The sequence below is a fragment of the Loxodonta africana genome, chromosome 5 (assembly GCF_030014295.1).
Source record: "Loxodonta africana isolate mLoxAfr1 chromosome 5, mLoxAfr1.hap2, whole genome shotgun sequence".
NCBI classification, from domain to species: domain Eukaryota; kingdom Metazoa; phylum Chordata; class Mammalia; order Proboscidea; family Elephantidae; genus Loxodonta; species Loxodonta africana.
Genome location: NC_087346.1, coordinates 101298129 through 101319829, shown reverse-complemented (window position 1 = coordinate 101319829; position 21701 = coordinate 101298129).

The following is a 21701-nucleotide window of genomic DNA, read 5'->3' as shown; positions in this document are numbered from 1 at the left end:
GACTAGACAGCAAAAGATTTTTTGTTTTTAATCCTTTCACTGTAAAATTTTTTGACAACTTCTCTCCATCCTCTTCCTCATTATTTCTTCTCCGAAAGCCATTAAGTTCTGATCTGTCGATTCCCTTTCTTCGTGATCTATGAGCTGTTCCACATCAACAATGTCAAGCTGTAAATTCAGCATTCTTACCATATGAACAACTTTTCCACTGATCTCTTCCATCATTTATCCTGATCAGATGCTTGGAGTGTGTGCACGTAACTCAGCAGTTTTTTCCATATCCTTTGCATGCATTTTCCTGTAATTCCCTCCCAGGAAGATGTACAGAAAAAAAGAAAGAAAAAAAACTGGACAACTGTAAGTGCGGTTTATAACTTAAATACATTAATAAGTTGGGGACTACCTATATCCTTAATCTGACTTTAGAAGCGCCCGGGTGGCGCAATCAGTTAAGGGCTACCTAAAGATTGGAAGTTTGAGTCCAGCCAGAGACACCTCAGAAGAAAGGCCTAGCAATCTGCTTCCAAAAGATCAACCGCTGAAAACTCTACAGAGCACAGTTCTACTCTGCCACACATGGGGTCGCCATGAGTCAGAGTCAACTCACGGAGGCAACTGCTTTAACCTGACTTTACCCTTGGCCAGGAATCATTAGCATCATTGAGAAGCACTTCCTTCCATTTTTGGCTGATTTATTCATACTTTTCATTCCCTCACATTAAAGCTTATCCATTTATTAAGGCAGTACTATATGTCAAGCTCTATGCCCAGACATTTATCAAACACTATCTAAATGAAACTACCTGTGGAAACTTCATTTGGTTGGTTATTTAATCTCTCCAATCCTTAAGTTTCTCACCTCTAAAATGGGGACAGTCACAGCAACTCAGTTACTTCATAGGTTTATTCTGTTGATCAGATGAGATTGTGCCTGTAAAAATGTCAGTACATAATAAATGCTCAAGAAACACTGCTATTTTTATTAAGGTTAAATTAACCTATTGCACTCCATTTACAGTCCAAGTCTATGAAATACCTGAATCCATATTCTTTTTTTTAGTACATATAATTTATTTTATTTTCGTTGTTGTTGAGAATATATACAGCAAAACATACACCAATTCAGCACTTTCTACATGTACAATTTAGTAACACTGATTACATTCTTTGAGTTTTGCAAACATTCTCACCCTCATTTTGTGAGTTGTTCCTCCTCTATTAACATAAAAGCTCACTGTCTCCTAAGATTTCTGTCTAATCTTCGGAGTTGCTGGTTTCAATTTGATCCATATAGATAGATCTGAAAAGAGCATAATCCCTAAGGCATGAGTCCATGTTAGCAACCAAGATACTTCTGGTCTCTTTTAGGACAAACTCCAGTTCTGACTGGAAGGAAAAAGTGTAGTCCTCCTAATAGGCCAGTGTATTTATGGCTTTTTAGGTAGGGCAGAGAGGAGCCATGGTGGCGCAACTGATAAGCACTTGGCTGCTAACTGAAAGGTTGGCAGTTTGAAACCACCCAGCAGCTCCATGGGAGAAAGACCTAGCAATCTGCTTTCATGAAGATTGCAGACTAGAAAACCCTATGGGGCAGTTCTTCTCTGTCACGTGGGGTCGCTATCAGTTGAATATTGACTCCATGACACCTAACAACAACAATAGATGGGACAGGGAACCAGCTGGCTCTGGAATGCAGAAGGCTTTGTATTAGGGATGCTTATTCAGGAGCAGCTGACCTGAGATACTGATCTGGTTGTCTGAGACATGTTCCCCACTGGGTGGCTGAACTGCAAACTCCACAGGGCACCATTCACATAGAACTCTGGGTTGTCATCTATTTGTGGGGTGGGAAATCAACTCGTGGATCACGGCTAGCGTCTTTTAAAACTTTTATTGACATGTAACGAAGAAGCAGAAAAGTGTACACATCGAAAGCATACAACCCAATTAATTTTTATGGAACGAACACAACCAGCCTGATGTGAATAAACAGAACGTTGTTAGCATCTCAGAAATCCCCCTTGTTACTTACCTTCCTCCAAAACTAACCACTGTCCTGATTCCTAGCACTAACGTTATGTTTTGTCTTTTTAGAGCTTCATATAAATAAAATTACATGTCAGGTGTCGCCGCGGTACAGAAAGCAAGTCTGTTTAAGATAAAATTACAGAGGTTTATTCCAAGCAAAGATTACAGTTAGAACTGTGAACAGTACTGCTCACTGAGACGAGACAGTAGTGTCTGAAGAGAGGGTCTGAATCCAGGATAATTATATTGCTACAGCAGGCATCAGCCACAGGTTATTCTTGATGGGTGCATCTCCGATTAGGGAAGTGGGCGGTGGAATCTTGCGAAGCAGGGGAAAGGTACCTTATTGGTTCAGATACTATAGCTGCAAAACACTGATTGGTTACTGATTACTGATAGCTGTAATCAAAGATTATGGATAGTTTGACAGGATGCTTAGATAGCGATGCTTACATGTATTGTCTTTGTCTATCTTGCAAAAATACCTTGCTGGCAATAGCAACCAGACAACACTCTTCCTGAGTATGTGTATTTTGAGGGGTGCAGATGGTCTTTTGGTCGAGACCCCTTAGGGCATATGGTTTCACATCCTGGTTTTGACCACTGAGAAAAAACATGTTTTTCTGAAAAACATAGCTGTTAGACTAGAAGTCCTCATTAAAATTAGACAGCATGATCAGCTTATGATGCCATTATGCGTCTGTCTTACTGACAGCACTGCAAGTTTGTTTTTTTTTTTTTCTCTCTCTCTCTGAGACACATGTATTCTTTTGTATTTGGCTTCTTTTGCTCAGCATTATATTTGTGAAATTCATCCGTGTAGTGATAGTTCTCATTGCCATAGAATACTCCATTCGTAATGGAGTATATGAATATACAGCAACTTATCTATTCTATTTTTTAGTGGACACTTAGGTTGTTTCCAGTTTTTGGCCACCACAGATGGTGGTATAAAAGAACAACCTTTTTCTCCTGTTCACAGATTCTGAGTCAGGAATTCAGAAAGGAAACAGTGGAGATGGCTTATTTCTGCTGTAAGCATGTCTGAGCCCCAGCTGAAAAGACATGAAGGCTGGTGGTGTCTTGAGGGAGTACGGGGCAACCATGTTGGGCACCTGGGCTAGGAGGACTCAAGACTAAGGACTGTAATTTAGAGCACCTACATATGGCCACTCCAGGTAGCTGGGCTTCCTCACGTTATGGTGCCCTTACGACAGTTGCACTTCTCACATGGTGGCTCAGAGTTCCAAGCCTGAGTGACTCCAGGAACAAGGCAGCTTTGAAAATCAGTCAGCACCATTTCCACAGAATTTTACTGGCTACAGATGAGTCACAAGCCTGCATAGTTTTGAAGGGAGGGGCAGAGACCCGTCTCTCCTAGTAAGGAATATCAAAGTTACATTCTAGAAAAACATATGAGCCGGGAGAGATTGTTACAGTCCCCTATGAAAAATACAATCTGCCACAGCTGCTTTGACATTTTTAGTGTACATATGTATATTTCTTTTGGGTATGTGCCCAGGACTACAATTGCCAGGTCAAAGGGTATGTGTATGCTAAGATTTAGTAAATAACACCAAATGGTTTTTAAAGTACTTGTACCAATTGATACTCCCATAAGTAATGTATGAGAGTTCGATTGCTTCATATCCTTGCCAACAATGGTTTTTTGTTTTTTTTTTTAGCCATTCCGATGGGTGTGTAGTGGCATTGCATCGTGGCTTAACTTGCCTTTCCATGATGGCTAATGAAGTTGAGAACTTTTCATATGTTTACTGCTCATTTGAATATTTTTCTGAAGTGACCATTCAGGTGGGCAACTTTTTTTAATGTAAAAAATAGAAAATATCAGAGGCCATCATGTATAGCAAGAGGTAGTTTTATGTATTGCAATAGATGCTATGTTGTACTATCCAGATTCCCTTCTTCAGGATGAAGGCACAAAGTCCCCAGCTTCCGGTAATCTTGCTTTCTGACTGAGTTCCTTCTCAGGAAATGCCCTTAGTTTAAGGGAGCTGAATCACCGGGTTAAGGCCCTTTCCCAAGAAAAGCCCACATCCAGTTTGGTGGGAAGGTTCAAAGGCATAGACCTCCTACGATAACTAACTCTTCCTAGTTTGTCGGGGTTGCAAGTGCATCACAGCTCAACTTCTCCCTCTGCTCAGTCCTGCTCTCCTTACTTCCTTACAAGTGTTGTTCCTAGAATGCTCCCCAAAAAACAAACTAAAAAGTTCCTGTCAATTAGATTCTGACTCGTGGATACCCATGTGTGTCAGAATAGAACTGCATTCCATAAGGTTTTCAGTGGCTGATATTTCAGAAATAGGTTGCCAGGTCTTTCTTTCGAGGTGCCTCTGGGTGGATTCAAACATCCAGCCTTTCAGTTAGCAGCCAAGCATGTTAACCATTTGCAACACCCAGAGACTCTCCTTAATAAACAAGCTGCATGCAATTCTTCATTTCAGAATCTGTACCCCAGGGAACTCAGTCTACTATGTATAGTAAGTCCTGGTGATAAAATGCATTTTTCATGTTCCGTTACATACATATTGACCACAATTTTTTTTCTTTTTTTAATTTCTATTGTGCTGTAAGTGAAAGTTTACAAATCAAGTCAGTCCCTCACACAAAAGCTTATATACACGTTGCTACATACTCCTAATTGCCCTCCCCCTAATGAGACAGACTGCTCCCCTCTCCGCTCTCTGTTTTCATGTCCATTTCTCCAGCTTCTAGCCCCCTCTACTCTCTCATCTCCCCTCTGGGCAGAAGATGCCAGCAGAGTCTCAATTGTCCACCTGATCCAAGAAGCTCACTCCTCACCAGCATCCCTCTCTAACCCATTGTCCAGTCCAATCCCTGTATATTGGCCACGATTTTTTAAAAATACATTTCTTCCTGGATATCAAGCTCAAAAAGATTTGAAAGTCACTAGTATGGTAGACATTGCCATTTTGTCCACCTTTCTCTTCCACCAATGACAGTATCCTGTTTCTTATATGAAAGGAATAGTCCCCTGACTCCAATCAGAGGTTCTTGTGGGGGCCTCCAATTTAAGTGCCCCATCCCTGATCCTCAACCACCATCACAGGAGTGGGCCTGTGTCTCAATCCAGACATTTCAGAATCTTTTCCTATAATTTTTTATTTGGAATTAAAGAAAAAGAGTTCTTTCCTCTCAGATGTGCCAGGAAGGGTGAGCCTGGGGCCATCCAGAGACTATGGAGCCCATGCTGAGTCAGAGGAGCAGGGGAAAGATGGAGAAAATGATGGGACAGACATGAGACTCACTTGCACCTCCACCCTTGCCTGGTTCTCCTGGTTGGGCTTCTGCCATATGCATCCCAAAGGATCCTGACTAGTGCTGAAGACTTTTAAGAAAAGTAGATTATGGGTGGTCATGGCCCCCAGAAATTCTGTTGGCCCAGGACAGGAACCATTCCCAAAGCCAACTCTTCAGACGTGGATTGGACTGGACAATGTGTTGGAAAGGGAGGCTGGTGAGGAGTGAGCTTCTTGGATCAGGTGGACACTTGAGACTATGTTGGCATCTCCTGCCTAGAAGGGAGATGAGAGGGTGGAGGGCATTAGAAGCTGGCGAAATGGACACGAAAAGAGAGAGTGGAGGGAGAGAGCAGTCTGTTTCATTAGGGGGAGAGCAATTGGGAGTATGTAGCAAGGTGTATACGGGTTTTTGTGTGAGAGACTGACTTGATTTGTAAACTTTCACCTAAAGCACAGTAAAAACTATATTAAAAAAAAGTAGATTATAAATTAAAAGATTTTAGATGGGAAACTTAGGGGGCAATGAGTTTATGTTAGTGGGGGAGGAACAAATTGGAAAAGGAGGGTGAGAATGGTTACACAACTTGAAGAATGTAATCAATGTCACTGAATTGCACATGTAGAAATTGGTGAATTGGAGTATGTTCTGTTCTCAAAAACAAAAATAAAATAAATTATATATATAACAAAAAAGAAAAAAACAGATTATGATAATTTATCAGGAAAACAATCCACAGATGTACTGCTGCCTTTCTAATGCTTTTTCTTTTTCTTTCCTCTTTTTATCCTTTGCCTTCTTTTCCCTGCATAATCAAGTCTACCCCTCCTTCAAGACCTATTCAAATGCCCCCTGCTCAGGGAAGGCTAGCTTTCCTGACACTCCCAGTCAGATAACATTTATGCAGTCAACAGACATTTATTGAGTGCTCAGTACCATTATGCTTGTGGCTGCTGCTGTGCTAGCACCGAAGATCCCAAATTGAACAGTGCACCAAAGACCAAGCCTCTAGGTGCTTTAATATCTTAGTGGGAGAGGCCAGCACATAAACAGATGATTTATAAATTCAGTGATAGAGATATTAGGGAGCCCCTAAACCAAAACCAAACCCATTGCTGTCAAGTTGATTCCGACTCATAGTGACCCTGTCAGACAGAGTAGAACTGCCCCATAGGATTTCCAAGGAGTGGCTGGTGGATTCGAACTACCAACCTTTTGGTTAGCAGCCAAAGGCTTAACCACTGTGCTACCAGGGCTCCAGAGAGGGCAAGTCATCCAAGAAGCTGGACTATATGAAGAAGCACACAGCATCAGGATTGGAGGAAGACTCATTAACAACCTGAGATATGCAGATGACACAACCTTGCCTGCTGAAAGTGAAGAGGACCAAAAGCACTTACTAATGAAACACAAAGACCACAGCCTTCAGTATGGATTACACCTCAACATAAAGAAAACAAAAGTCTTCACAACTGGACCAATAAGCAACGTCATGATGAACGGAGAAAAGATTGAAGTTGTCAGGGATTTCATTTTACTTGGATGCTATGAGTCGGAACCGACTTGACAGCACCTAACAACAACAAGAGGAGGGGACACGTGTGGCAGCCAACTTCCAAGATGCCCCCCAATGAGCCCCACCTCCTAGTATTCCTCCCTTTGTGTAGTTCCCTCCCGCATTGTATCAAGGTTCCTCTATGTGACTTATAGAATACCACAGAAGTAATGGTGTATGATTTTCAAGGTTGGCTTAGGGGCTGGCAAGCTTTTTTTCTGTGAAAGTCCAGATGGTAAATATATTAAGCTTTGCACACTGTCTTAGTTATCTAATTCTGCTATAACAGAAATACCACAAGTGGATGGTGTTAACGAGGAGAAATTTATTCTCTCATGGTCTAGTAGGTTGCAAGTCCAAATTCAGGGTACTGGCTCCAGGGGAAGACTTTCTCTTTCTGTTGGCTGTGGAGGAAGATCCTTGTCATCAGTCTTCCCTTGGTCTGGGAGCATCTCAGAGCAGGAAGCTCAGGTCCAAAGGACACTTTCTGCTCCTGGCACTGCTTTCTTGATGGTATTAGTTTCCCCTGTCTCTCCGCTCGCTTCACTTTTATATCTCAAAAGAGATTGGTTTAAAACACTACCTTATCTTGCAGATCTCATCAATATAAATGACAATGATCCATCTTATTACATCACGTTGTTGGTTGTTGTTAGGTGCCATTGAGTCGGTTCCAACTCATAGAGACCCCTATGCACAACAGAATGGAACACTGCCTGGTCCTGAGCCGTCCTTACGATCGTTGTTATGCTTGAGCTCATTGTTGTAGCCACTGTGTCAATCCACCTCATTGCTGACCCTGTACTCTGCCAAGCATGATGTCCTTCTCCAGGGACTGATCCCTCCTGACAACACGTCCAAAGTATGTAAGAAGCAGTTTTGCCATCCTTGCCTTTAAGGAGCATTCTGGCTGTCCCTCTTCTAAGACAGATTTCTTTGTTCTTTTGGCAGTCCATGATATATTCAATCTTCTTCCCCAACACCACAATTCAAAGGTGTCAATTCTTCTTCAGTCTTCCTTATTCACTGTCCAGCTTTCACATGCATGTGATGTGATTGAAAATACCATGGGTTGAGTTAGGCGCAGTTTAGTCTTCAAGGTGACATCTTTGCTCTTCAACAGTTTGAAGAGGCCCTTTGCAGCAGATTTACCCAATGCAATCCATCTTTTGATTTCTTGACTGGGCTTCCATGGCTGTCGATTGTGGATCCAAGTAAAATGAAATCCTGGACAACTTCAATCTTTTCTCCCTTTATCATGATGTTGCTCACTGGTCCACTTGTGAGGATTTTTGTTTTCTTTATGTTGAGGTGCAATCCATACTGAAAGCTGTGGTCTTTGATCTTCATTAGTAAGGGCTTCAATTCCTCTTCACTTTCAGCAAGCAAGGTTGTGTCATCTGCGTAACACAGGCTGGTAATGAGTCTTCCTCCAATCCTGATGCCCCATTCTTCTTCATATAGTCCAGCTTCTTGAATTATTTGCTCAGCATACAGATTGAATAGGTATGGTGAAAGAATACAACTCTGACGCACACCTTTCCTGGCTTTAAACCAATCAGTATCCCCTTGTTCTGTCTGAGCAACTGCCTCTTGATCTATGTAAAGGTTCCTCATGAGCACAATTAAGTGTTCTGGAATTCTCATTCTTCCCAATGTTATCCACAGTTTGTTAAGATCCACACAATCGGATGCCTTTGCATAGTCAATAAAACACAGGTAAACATCCTTCTGGTATTCTCTGCTTTCAGCCAGGATCCATCTGACATCAGCAATGATATCCCTGGTTCCACGTCCTCTTCTGAAACTGGCCTGAATTTCTGGCAGTTCCCTGTCGATATACTGCTGCAGCCGTTTTTGAATGATCTTCAGCAAAATTTTTCTTGCATGTGATATTAATGATATTGTTCTATAATTTCCACATTTGGTTGGATCACCATTCTTGGGAATAGGCATAAATATGGATCTCTTCCAGTCAGTTGGCCAGGAAGCTGTCTTCCATATTTCTTGGCATAGACGAGTGAGCACCTCCAGTGCTGCATCTGTTTGTTGAAACATCTCAATTGATATTCTATCATTTCCTGGAGCCTTGTTTTTCGTCAATGCCTTCAGTGCAGCTTAGACTTCTTCCCTCAGTACCATCAGTTCCTGATCATATGCCACCCCTTGAAATGGTTGAACAACGACTAATTCTTTTTGGTATAATGACTCTGTGTATTTCTTCCATCTTCTTTTGATGCTTCCTGCATCGTTTAATATTTTCCCCATGGCATCCTTCACTATTGCAACTCAAGGCTTGAATTTTTTTCTTCAGTTCTTTCAGCTTGAGAAACACCAAGCATGTTTTTCCCTTTTGGTTTTCCATTTCAAGCTCTTTGCACATGTCATTACAATACTTTTTCTTCTTGAGAAGCCCTTTGAAATCTTCTGTTTAGTTCTTTTACTTCATCAATTCTTCCTTTTGCTTTAGCTGCTCGATGCTCAAGAACAAGTTTCAGAGTCTCCTCTGACATCCATCTTGGTCTTTTCTTTCTTTTCAGTGACGTCTTGCTTTCTTCATGTATGATGTCCTTCATGTCATTCCACAACTCATCTGGTCTTCAGTCACTAGTGTTCAATGCATCAAATCTATTCTTCAGATGATCTTTAAATTCAGGTGGGATATTCTCAAGGTCATATTTTGGCTGTCATGGACTTGCTCTGATTTTCTTCAGTTTCAGCTTGAACTTGCATAGGAGCAATTGATAGTCTGTTCCATAGTCGGTCCCTGGCCTTGTTCTGACTGAAGATAATGAGCTTTTCCATCGTCTCTTTCCACGATGTAGTCAATTTGATTTCTGTGTGTTCCATCTGGCGAGGTCCAAGTGTATAGTCACTGTTTATGTTGCTGAAAGAAGGTATTTGCAATAAAGAAGTCATTGGTCTTGCAAAATTCTATCATTCGATCTCTGGCATTGTTTCTATCACCAAGGCCACATTTTCCAACTACTGATCCTTCTTCTTTTTTTCCAACTTTCACATTCCAATTGCCAGTAATTATCAATGCATCTTGACTGCATGTTCAATCAATTTCAGACTGCAGTGGCTGATAAAAATCTTCTATTTCTTCATCTTTGGCCTTATTGGTTGGTGCATAAATTTGAATAGTAGTCATATTAACTGGTCTTCCTTGTAGGTTTTGTATGGATATTATCCTATCACTGACAGCGTTGTACTTCAGTATACATCTTGAAACGTTCTTTTTGACGATGAATGCAACACCATTCCTCTTCAAGTTGTCATTCCCAGCATAGTAGACTATATGATTGTCTGATTCAAAATGGCAAATACCAGTCCATTTCAGCTCACTAACGCCTAGGATATTGATGTTTATGCATTCCATTTCATTTTTGATGATTTCCAATTTTCCTAGATTCATACTTCATACATTCCAGGTTCCGATTATTAATGGATGTTTGCAGCTGTTTCTTCTCATTTCGAGTCATGCCACATCAGCAAATGAAGGTCCCGAAAGCTTTACTCCATCCATGTCATTAAGGTTGACTCTACTTTGAGGAGGCAGCTCTTCCCTAGTCATCTTTTGAGTGCCTTCCAACTTGGGGGGCTCATCTTCCAGCACTATATCAGACAGTGTTCTGCTGCTATTCATAAGGTTTTCACTGGCTAATGCTTTTCGGAAGTAGACTGCTGGGTCCTTCTTCCTAGCCTGTCTTAGTCTGGAAGCTCAGCTGAAACCTGTTTGCCATGGGTGACCCTGCTGGTATCTGCATGCCGGGGGCATAGCTTCCAGCATCAGAGCAACATGCAAGCCCCCACAGTACGACAAACTGACAGACATGTGGGGGTATTACATCATAATGATAGGATTTACAACATGTAGGAACATCAAGTCAGATGATAAAATGGTAGACAATCATACAAAACTGGGAATCATGACCTAGCCAAGTTGGCAGATATTTTGGGGGGGACACAATTCAATCCATGACACACACTCTACAGGAGTGCCTGAGTAGTGTAAACAATTACTATGCTCAGCTGCTAATGAAAATGTTGGAGGTTTGAGTCTACCCAAAAAATACGCCACTGAAAAGCCTATGGAGCACAGCTCTACTCTGACACACGGGGGGTCGCCATGAGTCGGAGTGGATGGCAACTGGTTTTTGGCATACTATACCGTGTCTGGCACAACTACTGAACTCTGCTGTTGTAGCACAAAAACAGCCAATAAGGAGACTAATGAGCTTGGCTATGTTCCAATAAAACTTTATTTTTACAAAAACAAGTAGCAGAAATGTCGCCAAACTGTGCTTGTAAAAAGCATTCAACTGGCATATGTTTTGTTACATATATTTTTACCACAATAAAAGAGTTTTTTTTTTTTTTTTAAAGGTGGTGGACTGGCATTGGCTGCTGGCTATAGTTTGTCAATCTCTGCTCTAGGTCATAAGAGACATCACAGTTTTTTTTATGATTTTTATTGTGCTTTAAGTGAAAGTTTACAAATCAGGTCAGTCTCTCACACAAGAACCCATATACACCTTGCTACACACTCCCAATTACTCTCTCCCTCCACGCTCTCTTTTTGTGTCCATTTTGCCAGCTTCTAACTCCCTCCACCCTCCTATCTCCCCTCCAGGCAAGAGATGCCAACATAGTCTCAAGTGTCCACCTGATCCAAGAAGCTCACTCCTCACCAGCCTCCCTCTCCAACCCATTGTCCAGTCCAATCCATGTCTGAAGAGTTGGCTTCGGGAATGGTTCCTGTCCTGGGGCAACAGAAGGTCTGGGGGCCATGACCACTGAGGTCCTTCTAGTCTCAGTCAGACCATTAAGTCTGGTCTTAAGAGAATTTGGGGTCTATATCCCATTGCTCTCCTGCTCCCTCAGGGGTTCTCTGTTGTGTTCTCTGTCAGGGCAGTCATAGGTTGTAGCCGGACACCATCTAGTTCTTCTGGCTCAGCATGATGTAGCCTCTGGTTCATGTGGCCCTTTCTGTCTTTTGGGCTCGTAATCGCCTTGTGTCCTTGGTGTTCTTCATTCTCCTTTGGTCCAGATAGGTCGAGACCAATTAATGCATCTTAGATGGCTGCTTGCTAGCATTTAAGACCCCAGAAGCCACTGTTCAAAGTGGGATGCAGAATGTTTTGTTAATAGATTTTATTACGCCAGTTGACTTAGAAGACATTACAGTTTTTAACTTGCTCTTTTGGGTCACTTACTCTGGGGGAAGTCAACCTCCCAGTTATAAGGACACTCAAGGAATCCTACAGAGAGGTGCACACGGGAAGGAACGAAGGCCTCTGCCAATAGCCAGCGCTAACTTGACAGCCATGTGACTGAGCCATCTTGTAAATGGATCATCTAGCCCTAGCCAAGCTTTCAGACGAGACTGCAGCCCAACTGACATCTTGATTGCCACCTTATGAGAGACCCACGGCCAGAAGCACCCAGATAAGCTGTTCCCAAATTCCTGACCCACAGAAATCTTGTGAATCAATACATGTTTTTTGGTCTTATAAGTCACTAAATGTTAAAGCGTGTGTTTTATGCAGAAATAGATAAGTAATACAGAAGGTTTGACTTCCTCCTGACGCCTGAGATAAGAATTAAAGGAGTAGTAGACTCTAGCGTTGGTTCTTTGGTGAGTTATTTGCTTGAATTACAAATACATACAGACTCATTGCAAATATGTAAACACTACAGAAGTATAGAGAGCAAACAAGAAAATTCCCCTGTAGCTACACTTCGCCAGCCCTCTCAGTCCCACTTCCGCTGCTCTTGCATGAGGTAATCACTATTAACATTTTTGTGTATAATCTTGTAGTCCCTTTTCCATAGCCAAACCAAACTAGCTGCTGTTGCCCCTACATGTGTCAGAATGGAACTCTGCTCCATAGAGTTTTCAATGGCTGTGATGGCTTAGAAGCAGATCTCCAGGCCTTTCTTCAGAGCTGCCTCTGGGTTGATTTGAGCCCCGAACCTTTCAATTAGTGGCCGACCATTTAACCATTTGTGTCACCCTAGCATAGGTGACTAATTTCTTTTCCCTTTGTTAATTTCCTCAGCACTTTCTGTTTTTCTCTAACATCTATTTCATTCTATTTTGTCTTAATGGTGGTTTTCATCAGGGCCAGCTTCACAGATGTACGACCTGTGCAGTTCCAGGGGGCCCCATACTTAGAAAGGCCCTGTGCTTGGTAATGCTCTATAATCACTGTCTTGAAATTCTTTTTTAAAAAAATTTAACTAAGGACCTTGCATTTTCATTTTGCCCTGGGCCTCGTTTTCATATTTATCCTCCCAAAATTTAAATGCTGGAATCCAAGGCATGGATCCTGTTAGGGGCATCTTTGAATTCTCCGCAGCACCTTGGGAATGCCCTCAGTAAAGACTCGTTTTTATGAGGGAAACACTTATCCCTGAAGCCTTTTGTTGCTGTTGTTTGTTTTGTTTTTGTTTTGATTTATGAAGTCATATACAGGTATCTTTAATGATGATCGACTAACACTCACAGAAGAATCCAGAATTATTATTATGGTTGAGTCCCATTTCCCTCAGATCTTTGCATGTTACTCTGAGCTTCATGTGTTCCATATATGGGACAAAGGAAGAATGCTGTTCTCTGTTTGTCGTTTAGAGAAATCTATAAACACATTCTCAAGAAGCAACAACTTCAGCCCCTTGCAGCCTCTGAGCTCCATTTTTCAATAATATCTGCATTCAAAGAAGGATTGTGAGCCATGCACAAAGAAGCTCATGTTTTCAGGCAAGCAGTTGGAGTAAGTGAATATATAATGGAGCATATGACTATGAGATGTAAATATTCTCTTCTATCCATACTTCAATCATTCTTTTGGGTATTTTCAGGTGTTCAAAATTCCTTGAATTTCAGTCATAGAAAGATTTATCATGATTTCTTGGAAAGAATATTTGGATTTCAGATCGTTCTGAATTTTTTTTTTTTAGAACAACTTTTTAAAAATGAAACTGTCTGCTTTTCCAAATTTATACTTGGAAACAGTTCAGGCCTTTTTTTCAGCCATATCCCCAAAATGTTAAAAGAACTTTTTCTGAAGCTTTATATTACTTCCTAAAGTTTCTTTTTCTTTTCTATTTTTTTTTTTTTTTGCTTTCTAAAGTTTTAAACACTTTTAAGTCTATACTATACCAAACCAAAAAAAACCCTGTTGCTGTCCAGTCTATTGCAACTCATAGTGACCCTATAGGACATAGTAGAATTGTCCCACAGGGTTTCCAAAGAGCAGCTGGTGGATTAGAACTACTGACCTTTTGGCTAGCACCTGAGCTTTTAACCACTAAGCCATCAGGGTTCCTTTAAGTCTATAAAAAAAGAAAAGAAAAGAAAAGAAACCTGTTGCTATAGTCTATGGTAAATTTAAAAGGTATAGACCGATTTAAAATGGTTCAGAAAAGTCAAACAGTAAAAATTTAATAAAATGGTAGTTATATGTTAACATCAAAAGTAAAAATTTTTTGCCACTCATTAGATCATTCATTATACCTTAACATTAAAAAAAAAAAAAAAAAAAAACCTCACAGCTGGACCAATAAGCAACACCATGATAAACAGAAAATACTGAAGTTGTCAAAGATTTCATTTTACTTAGATCAACAATCAATGCCCATGGAAGCAGCAGTCAAGAAATCAAATGACATGTTACATTGGGAAAATCTGCCTCAAAAGACTGCTTTAAGATATTAAAAAACAACGATGTCACTTTGATAACTAAGGTGCATCTGACCCAAATTATGGTATTTTCAGTGACTTCGTATATGTATGAAAGCTGCACAATAAAAAAGAATGAAGAAGAATAGATGTACTTGAATTACGTGTTGGCAAAGATTACTGAATATACCATGGCCTTCCAGGAGAATGAACAAATCTATATTGGAGGAAGCACAGCCAGAATGCTCCTTAGAAGTGAGGATGTCTTGCTTACTTCAGGCATGTTATTAGGAGGGACCAGTCCTTGGAGAAGGACATCATGAGTGGTATAGCTCTAGAAAACTAAAACCAAACCCACTGATGTCAAGTCAATTCCAACTCATAGCGACCCCCATAGAACAGAGTAGAATTGCCGCATATGGTTTCCAAGGAGCAACTGGTAGATTTGAACTGCCAATCATTTTGGTTAGCAGCCATAGCTCTTAACTACCACACCAACAGGGCTCCAGAAAAGGGGAAGGCCCTCAGTGAAAAGAATTGACACCGTGGCTGCATCAATGGGCTCAAACATACCTACAATTGTAAGGATGGCGCAGGACTGAGCGATGTTTCCTTTGGTTACACACAGGGTTGCTATGAATTGGAACTGGCTTGAAAGCACCTAACAAAATAAGTGAAGCTCCCACTATGTGCCAGACACTGTTGCAGACACAGGAAACACAGCAGATGAAGTCTCTGCATTCTGGAACTTGCATTATGGTGGGAGAACCCGACAATAAACACATGTGAAGACAGGACAGTTAAGTAATATAAAGCTTATTTTCAGCTAGCAATATGCAGCATGGAAAAAAAAGCACAAATTTGGGTATTTATGGACGTTTTAAAGATCTTTAGAGTGTGTTGTAAATGAAATTGCAAAATAATGAGGTATACTGATTTCATTTTTATGAATATATATGAATATTACAGGAAAAAGTTGAGAACTATATACACTAAAATGCTAAAAAAAAATAAGACTGTTTAAACTTGGAATCTATTTCCCAAAATTAAGAGTGAGAAAAAGAGGGGAAGCTTAATTCTCTGGGGCTGCCAAAACTTTGGTTCTATTTGATTTTATGACCAGCTGGAGAGGAATTTTTCCTAATGGCCTGGAGCCAATACTGACAAAAATAATTTACAGGGTGATAATGAAAGCAAGAACGCTGGCTTGCATTAGTGTACTTCCTCTGCCCACCTCTACGGTCAAATTTTCATATTGTCTGACACAGTGCTTTGCACGTAGTAGGTGCTGCATAACTGTTTACTGAAAGCTGGCAGGAAGGATTGTATGAACTTTCTGTGGAACGGAAAACATACGTGACCACTTCGGAAATGTAATCAAACAGTCTTTGCGGTACTAGTCAGGAGCGTATTTACAAACCAGGAAATACCCAACCTCAGGAAGCAGATGCTGGTATGCTTTTGGTGAAAACATCTTTTTCATAGAAAGCTCTAGCGTCGTTTACTTGATAATAATGCATTAATATGGGTTCATTAATTGTAACAAATATACCTTACTAATGTAAGGTGTTAATAATGGGGGGAAGTATATGTATCCGTGGTGTGGGGTAATATGGGAGCTCTGTACTGCAAACTCAATTTTTCTCTAAATCTAAAATTATTCTAGAAAATAAACTGTAGTAAAAAAAAAAATAAATGCTTTCACTGGTGGGAGAGAGAGGAAGAAGTGTCAAGAAAAGACTCCTGAAGAGATAACATATGAGCTGACACTTGAAGTTTAAAAAAGGAGTTGGCCAAGAAAAGAGAAGTCAAGGTCCTTCTAGGCAGAGGTCACAGGGCATTCTAACTAAATCTGAGAACTTTAAGAGCAAATTTGAGGTGGCTACAGCAAGATCCCTAGAGGAAAATGATAAGATAAGGCTGTGACCTTCCCATGGTAGGCCTTGGATACCAAGTTAAGAACTTCTGAATTTGTCCCAAAGAACCCAAAGAACCATTCATTCAACAACCAATGTTATCAGCAGTATCAGGTGAACTAGTCCTAACTACTGGCCTCCGGCAATGAACAAAACAGTAACACCCCTGCTCTCTTTGGGCTGGGTTGGGCTGGGCTGGGCTGGGTAGGAGGAGATAAGAGAGAGAGAGACACTACACGAGGGACTTTGATTTTCATCTGAGATGAGAGGTTTTGAGCAGAGGAATGACCTAACCTTTATGCATTTTTAAAACCTCACTCAGGTTGCTGATCTCCACTATAATCCATCCCTCCACAGCAGCTAAATTGACCTTGGTGACCAGGACATAATTAGACCTAGTTGTTCCCCTGCTTTAAAAACTCTCGTATTGCTTCTCCTGGCATGGAGACTAAAATTCGAACTCCTCACTGTGACCTCAAGGGCCTAACATGCTCTGGCCCTAGCTTACTTCTTGATCTCTTTTCTGGCTTTTCTTCCTCCTCTTCTGCTTGAGAGCTCTTTTCCAGCCATGCCAATCCACTTCCCGTCCTCTGAATAAACCCGTTGATGTTGAGTCAATTCCAACTCATAGCGACCATACAGGACAGAGAAGAACTCCCCATAGGGTTTTCAAGGCTGTAATCTTTTTTTTTTTTAAATAATTTTTATTGTGCTTTAAGTGAAAGTTTACAAATCAAGTCAGTCTCTCACACAAAAACCCATATACACCTTGCTACACACTCTCAATTACTCTCCCCCTGATGAGACAGCCTGCTCTCTCCCTCCACTCTCTTTTTTCGTGTCCTTTTCACCAGCTTCTAACCCCCTCCACACTCTCATCTCCCCTCCAGGCTGTAGATGCCAACATAGTCTCAAGTGTCCACCTGATCCAAGAAGCTCACTCCTCACCAGCCTCCCTCTCCAACCCATTGTCCAGTCCAATCCATGTCTGAAGAGTTGGCTTCGGGAATGGTTCCTGTCCTGGGGCAACAGAAGGTCTGGGGGCCATGACCACTGAGGTCCTTCTAGTCTCAGTCAGACCATTAAGTCTGGTCTCATGAGAATTTGGGGTCTTCATCCCATTGCTCTCCTGCTCCCTCAGGGGTTCTCTGTTGTGTTCCTGTTAGGGCAGTCATCGGTTGTAGCCGGACATCATCTAGTTCTTCTGGCTCAGCATGATGTAGTCTCTGGTTCATGTGGCCCTTTCTGTCTTTTGGGCTCGTAATCACCTTGTGTCCTTGGTGTTCTTCATTCTCCTTTGATCCAGGTGGGTTGAGACCAATTGATGCATCTTAGATGGCTCCTTGCTAGCGTTTAAGACCCCAGATGCCACTGTTCAAAGTGGGATGCAGAATGTTTTGTTAATAGATTTTATTATGCCAATTGACTTAGGTGTCCCCTGAAACCATGGTCCCCAGACCCCCGCCCCTGCTATGCTGGCCTTCAAAGCATTCAGTTTATTCAGGAAACTTCTTTGCTTTTGGTTTAGTCCAATTGTGCTGACCTTCCCTGTATTGTGTGCTGTCTTTCCCTTCACCTAAAGTAGCTGTTATCTACTATCTAATTAGTGAATATCCCTTTCCTACCCTCCTTCCCTCCCACCTCTCGTAACCACAAAAGGATGTTTTCTTCTCAGTTTAAACTACTTCCCAAGGGCTTATAATAGTGGTCTTATACAATATCTGTCCTTTTGCAACTGACTAATTTCACTCCGCATAATGCCTTCCAGGTTCCTCCATGTTATGAAATGTTTCACAGATTCCTCACTGTTCTTTATCAATGCATAGTATTCCATTGTTTGAATATACCACAATTTATTTACCCATTCATCTGTTGATGGGCACCTTGGTTGCTTCCATGTTTTTGCTATTGTTAACAGTGCTGCAATAAACATGGGTGTGCATGTATCTGTTCATGTAAAGGCTCTTATTTCTCTAGGATATATTTCAAGGAGTGGGATTACTGGATCTTATGGTAGTTCTATTTCTAACTTTTTAAGTAAGCGCCAAATTGATTTCCAAAGTGATTGTATCATTTGACATTCTCACCAGCAGTGTAGAAGTGTTCCAATCTTTCCACAGCCTCTCCAACATTTATTATTTTGTGTTTTTTTGGATTAATGCCGGCCTTGTTGGAGTGAGATGAAATCTCATTGTAGTTTTGCTCTGCATTTCTCTAATGGCTAGTGATCGTGAACATTTCCTCATATATCTGTTAGCTACCTTAATGTCTCCTTTAGTGAGGTGTCTATTCATATCTTTTGCCCATTTTTTAATTGGGTTATTTGTCTTTTTGCAGTTGAGTTTTTGCAGTATCATGTAGATTTTAGAGACCGGGTGCTGATCAGAAATGTCATAACTAAAAACTTTTTCCCAGTCTGTAGGTTCCAAGGCCGTAATCTTGATGGAAATGGACTGCCACATCTTTCTGGGTTCGAATTGCTGACCTTTCGGTTAGCAGCTGCAGGCTTAACCATTGAACCACCAGGGCTCCCTGTCCTCTGAATAGGCCAAGCTCATTCCTGCTCTAGGACCCCCAGGCCTCTGCACAGCTGCCTCCTTCTAGCTATTTAGACTGATATTCAAATGTCACCTCTCCAATGAGGTCTTCCCTGATTACCCATTCTTAACTATCCCAGGGCCCCCATCAGACTATTACCTTTTCTTCATAGACTGAGTCATCATTCCAGCATAATTGCATACTGTATTGCTGGTGTGCTACATTAGAAAACAGGCTCCAAGGGAACAGGACCTTGTCTTTTTCACTGCTGTGGGAAGCAATGGAGAATTCCAGGCAGAGAAGACTAGGGCTTAATTAAGGTTGAGCATTGAGAAAAACCCAAAACCTACTGCCGTGGAGTTGATTCTGGCTCATAATGACCCTATAAGAGAGTAGAACTGCCGCATAGGGTTTCCAAGGAGCAGCTGGTAGATTCAAACTTGCTGACCTTTTGGTTAGCAGCCGAGCTCTTAACCAAGAACTGAGAGAAGAAGATAAATGTCTAGAGGTATTTAGAGGGTAGAATTTACAGGATTTGGCCATTAATTAGATATTGGAGTCCTTGGGTGGGGCAAATGGCTTTGCTGCTAATCAAAAGTTTGGTGGCTCCAATCCACGCAGAAGTACCTCGGAAGAAAGGCCTGGCAATCTACTTTCAAAAAATCAGCCATTGAAAACCTTGTGAAGCACAGTTTTACTCTGACACACATGGAGTCCCATGAGTTGGAATAGACTGGATGGCAGCTGACCCTTGGATCCCAAAGATCTGATCCACAACAAATCACAGGGATGATGCAGGACAGGAGAGTGTTTTGTTCCATTGTGCATGGGGGTCACCATAAGTTGATGACCATTGCCATAGAGTTCATTCTGAATCATAACCACCCTGTAAGACAGAGTAGAACTGCCCCATAGAAATTCCAAAGCTGTAAATCTGCAAATCATTGTCGACAATTTCATTTCACTTGGATCCACAATTAACGCCCATGGAAGCAGCAGTAAAGAAATCAAAGGGTGTATTGCATTGGAAAATCTGTGGCAAAAGATCTCTTTAAAGTGTTAAAAAGCAGAGATGTCACTTTGAAGACTAAGGTGCCCTTACCCAAGCCACGGTCTTTTCAACTGCATCACCTGCATGCGAAAGCTGGACAATGAATATGGAAGACTGAAGACGAATCTGCATTATGGTGTTGGTGAAGAACCTTGGATATACCATGGACTGCCAGAAGAGCAAACAAGTGCTCCTTAGAAGCAAAAAGGGCGAGACTTCGTCTCAAGTAGTTTAGACATGTTATTAGGTGCGACCAGTCCCTCGAGAGGGACACCATGCTTGGTAAAATAGAGGGTTGGTGAAAAAGAGGAAGACTCTTAAGGAGATGGACTGAAACAGTGGCCACAACAATGGGTTCGAACATCGCAGCGATTGTGAGGACGGCACAGGAACAGGGAGTGTTTTATTCTGTTGTGTATAGGGCCACTATGAGTCAGAACCAACTTGATGACGCCTAACAACAACAACAACAAATCTTTATAGAAGCAGACAGCCACATATTTCTCTCATGGAACAGCTGGTAGCTTTGAAACACTGACCTTTCAGTTAGCAGGGGAACGCTTAACCACTGCACCACCAGGACTCCCTTCCATAAAGATTACAGCCTAGAAAACCCTGTGGAGCAGTTCTACTCCTTTGCATGGAGTCACTATGAGTCAAAATCAACAACAGCACTAATTAGTTGCTCCCGCAGAGAACTTGGGCTTGCCCGACTTCGGGGCCCATGATTTTTCCTCTACATGCCACGTCATTTTTACAGTAAGATATATAACACTTTTTTATGTTTACGGACACTAATAAAAAAGAAGGAAATTATAATACTATCCAAAAAATAATGATAGCAGTGAATGGACTAATGAACACATAAACTCTGAGTGTGAATGGCCCATTTTATTTGGATTTTCAGTTCAAGATGACCTTATATTTGCTGGCAAATTTTCCATGACTTTTCTCCAGTCAAAAACAAGTTACGTTGCTATTTTGCAGCTTAATTCCATTAGGGATAAGCTTGCTTCCTTGATTATAGTTCCCATTCCCTTCTTTAAAAAAAAAAAAAAACCTACCCAGTTCTTACCAACCCAACCCAACACTGACCAATAGTTGCTTTGCTCACAGTCCACTGTATAAGTAGGGAAGGATGTGTGGTGCTTGACTACAGGCCAAATATGCCTAGGTGAGAATCGATAGGAAATCTCACCATCAGCATTCCAAAAGGTCTCCAGAACTACTTCCCCTCAACCCACCCCTCCTCAAATACAACTCTGTCTGATGCTTGTTGAACGGATTTTCTCTGGTTAAATGAGTCCCTGCCTCCTCTAGCCTATCCTGACCAAGACTGGGTTGTTGTTGTCTTTCCCACTAATAGTGACCTTAGGTATAATAGAAGGAAAACTTTGCTAGGTCCTGTGCCATCCTCACAATAGTAGGTATGTTTGAACCTATTGTTGCAACCATTGTGTCAATCCATTTTGTTGAGGGTCTTCCTCTTTTTCTCTGATCCTCTACTTTACCAAGCAAGGAGCCCTCATGGCTCAGTGGTTAAGAGCTTGGTTACTCACCAAAAGATTGTCAGCTCGAATCCACCAGCCACTCCTCGGAAACCCTACGGGGCAGTTCTACTGGAAACCCTGGTGGTGTAGTAGT